This window comes from Humulus lupulus, chromosome 2 (genome assembly GCF_963169125.1).
Source record: "Humulus lupulus chromosome 2, drHumLupu1.1, whole genome shotgun sequence".
Classification (NCBI taxonomy): Eukaryota; Viridiplantae; Streptophyta; class Magnoliopsida; order Rosales; family Cannabaceae; genus Humulus; species Humulus lupulus.
This window is the reverse complement of record NC_084794.1, coordinates 54,344,498-54,347,066: the sequence shown is the minus strand read 5'-3', so window position 1 is coordinate 54,347,066 and position 2,569 is coordinate 54,344,498. Positions and strand designations below refer to the sequence as shown.

Here is a 2,569-nt window from a genome sequence, read left to right as displayed (position 1 = left end):
ATATGCTGCCCCCATGTTTAATGAGCTAAATCCAGGAATTGTGAGGCCCGAAATACAAGCACCCCAGTTTGAGCTCAAACTGGTCATGTTTCAAATGCTCTAAACCGTGGGGCAGTTTAGTGGGATGCCAACGGAAGATCCTCATCTCCATCTTCGCTCATTTTTGGAGGTGAGCGATTCTTTCAAGCTTCAAGGAGTGAGTGAAGAAGCATTAAGGTTGAAGCTATTTCCATTCTCATTAAGAGACCGAGCTAGATCATGGCTCAACACTTTGCCTCCTGATTCCCTCACAAATTGGAATGATCTAGCTGAGAAATTTCTACGAAAAATATTTCCCTCCCACCAGAAATGCAAAATTCAGAAGTGAAATTCTGTCTTTCCAGCAGCTTGAAGATGAATATACCAGTGATGCGTGGGAGCGATTTAAGCAGCTTTTGCGGAAGTGTCCACACCACGGCATCCCGCATTGTATACAGATGGAGACCTTCTATAATGGCCTCAATGCAGCTTCTAGAATGGTATTAGACGCCTCGGCCAATGGAGCTATTTTGTCCAAGTCTTATAATGAATCTTTCGAAATTCTGGAAAGGATAGCCAGTAACAACTATCAGTGGTCTGATACAAGAGCTCCAACAAGTAGAAAAGTGGCGGGGGTTCTTGAAGTAGATGCATTAACAGCTTTGACAGCCCAAATGGCCTCCATGACTAATATTCTGAAAAATTTGAGTTTGGGGAACAACATTCAGCCAGCTGCTACTATTCAAAGTGGAGACATATCCTGTGTAATTGTGGAGATGGGCACATGTTTGAAAATTGCCCTTCTAACCCAGCAGCAGTTTGTTATGTGGGAAACCAGAATTTTAACCGAAATAGTGGCCCATACTCAAATTCGTATAATCCAGCTTGGAGGCAGCATCCGAATCTATCTTGGGGGGGTCAAGGAGCAAGTTCCAGCAGCGCACCAACACAAGGGAAGCAAGCTTATCCGCCAGGTTTGTCTCAGCAGCCAAGGGCTCCACAACCGCAACACCCTCAATGCTCTCAATCCAATTCTTTGGAGAGTCTAATGAGGGACTATATGGCAAAGAATGATGCAGTGATACAAAGTCAGACAACATCCCTTCGTAATCTTGAAATGCAGCTGGGGCAATTAGCCAATGATCTGAAAAATAGACCTCAAGGTTCTTTGCCTAGTGACACAGAAAATTCGAGGAGGGATGGGAAGGAACATTGCAAGGCCATTAATTTACGAAGTGGAAAAAATCTGGAAAATTCTGAGGAGAAAACAAAGGGCAGTAGGGAGCCCACTTCAATCCAAACAGAAGGAGAATCTAGTAAAAAACCAGCAAGTGAAGCTACTGAAACTGGCCTAGTTGATACAACATCGGGTCAGCAATCTGTTCCAGTAAAGTCTATACCAAAGCCGCCCCCACCATTTCCTCAGCGGTTTCGAAAACAACAACAAGATAGGCAGTTCAGGAAATTTCTGGATGTTTTAAAACAGCTCCACATCAATATTCCCTTAGTGGAAGCATTGGAACAAATGCCAAACTATGTCAAGTTTTTAAAAGATATTTTGACGAAAAAAAGAAGGCTGGGAGAGTTTGAGACTGTTGCTCTTACAGAAGGTTGCAGCGCCATGTTGAAGAGTAAAATCCCTTCGAAATTGAAGGATCCTGGTAGTTTTACAATCCCTTGTTCTATTGGGGGATGAGATGTTGGAAGGGCATTGTGTGACTTGGGCGCGAGCATTAATCTCATGCCGATGTCGATTTTTAAGAAACTTGGCATAGGTGAAGCAAGGCCTACAACTGTGACATTGCAGCTAGTAGATAGATCTATGGCCCATCTAGAAGGGAAAATTGAGGATGTTTTAGTGCAGGTAGACAAATTTATATTCCCAGCCGACTTTATTATTCTGGATTATGAAGCTGATAGAGAAGTACCAATTATTTTGGGGCGGCCGTTTCTTGCTACGGGGCGAACATTAATTGATGTACAGAATGGTGAACTCACTATGAGGGTAAATGATCAGCAAGTTACATTCAGTGTATTCAAGGCTATGAAATTTCCTGATGAAATCGAAGAATGTTCTAGTGTAGATGTGATTGAGACGCTTGTGGCTGAGAAGTTTAGTAAGGAAGTTGATATGGCTGAGTTGGGAGTTCAGATTTTTGAAGATTCTGAAGACTCTAGCAGTGAAGAAGAACCTCAAGTTACTTGGGTAGACTCATGTAAACCAGCCAGAAAATTCAGTAAATATTTTGAAGCATTAAATCTGCCTGAAGGACATTTTAAGCCGCCAAAACCGTCCATTCAAGAACCACCTCAATTAGAATTAAAGCCGCTGCCCAACCACCTAAAATATGCTTATTTGGGGGACAATGACACACTTCCAGTAATTATTTCTTCCTGTTTAGAGGCTGATGCTGAGGGGTCTTTGCTGGAGTTATTAAGACGACATAAGAAGGCTATTGGCTGGACTATGGCCGATATACAAGGAATTAGCCCAGCTTTGTGCATGCATAAAATCTTGTTGGAATCTGGCTGTAGCAACTCTGTGGAGCAT

At 42.7% G+C, this 2,569-nt stretch overlaps 1 non-coding gene across 1 annotated transcript; it reads right to left on the bottom strand.

Moving 5' to 3' along the window:
* Nucleotides 1–353: 353 nt before the first annotated feature.
* LOC133820131 (small nucleolar RNA R71) lies at nt 354–460 on the bottom strand. The gene has a single exon (XR_009886564.1). It is a non-coding gene; the product is annotated as a small nucleolar RNA R71 (small nucleolar RNA).
* Nucleotides 461–2,569: the final 2,109 nt, after the last annotated feature.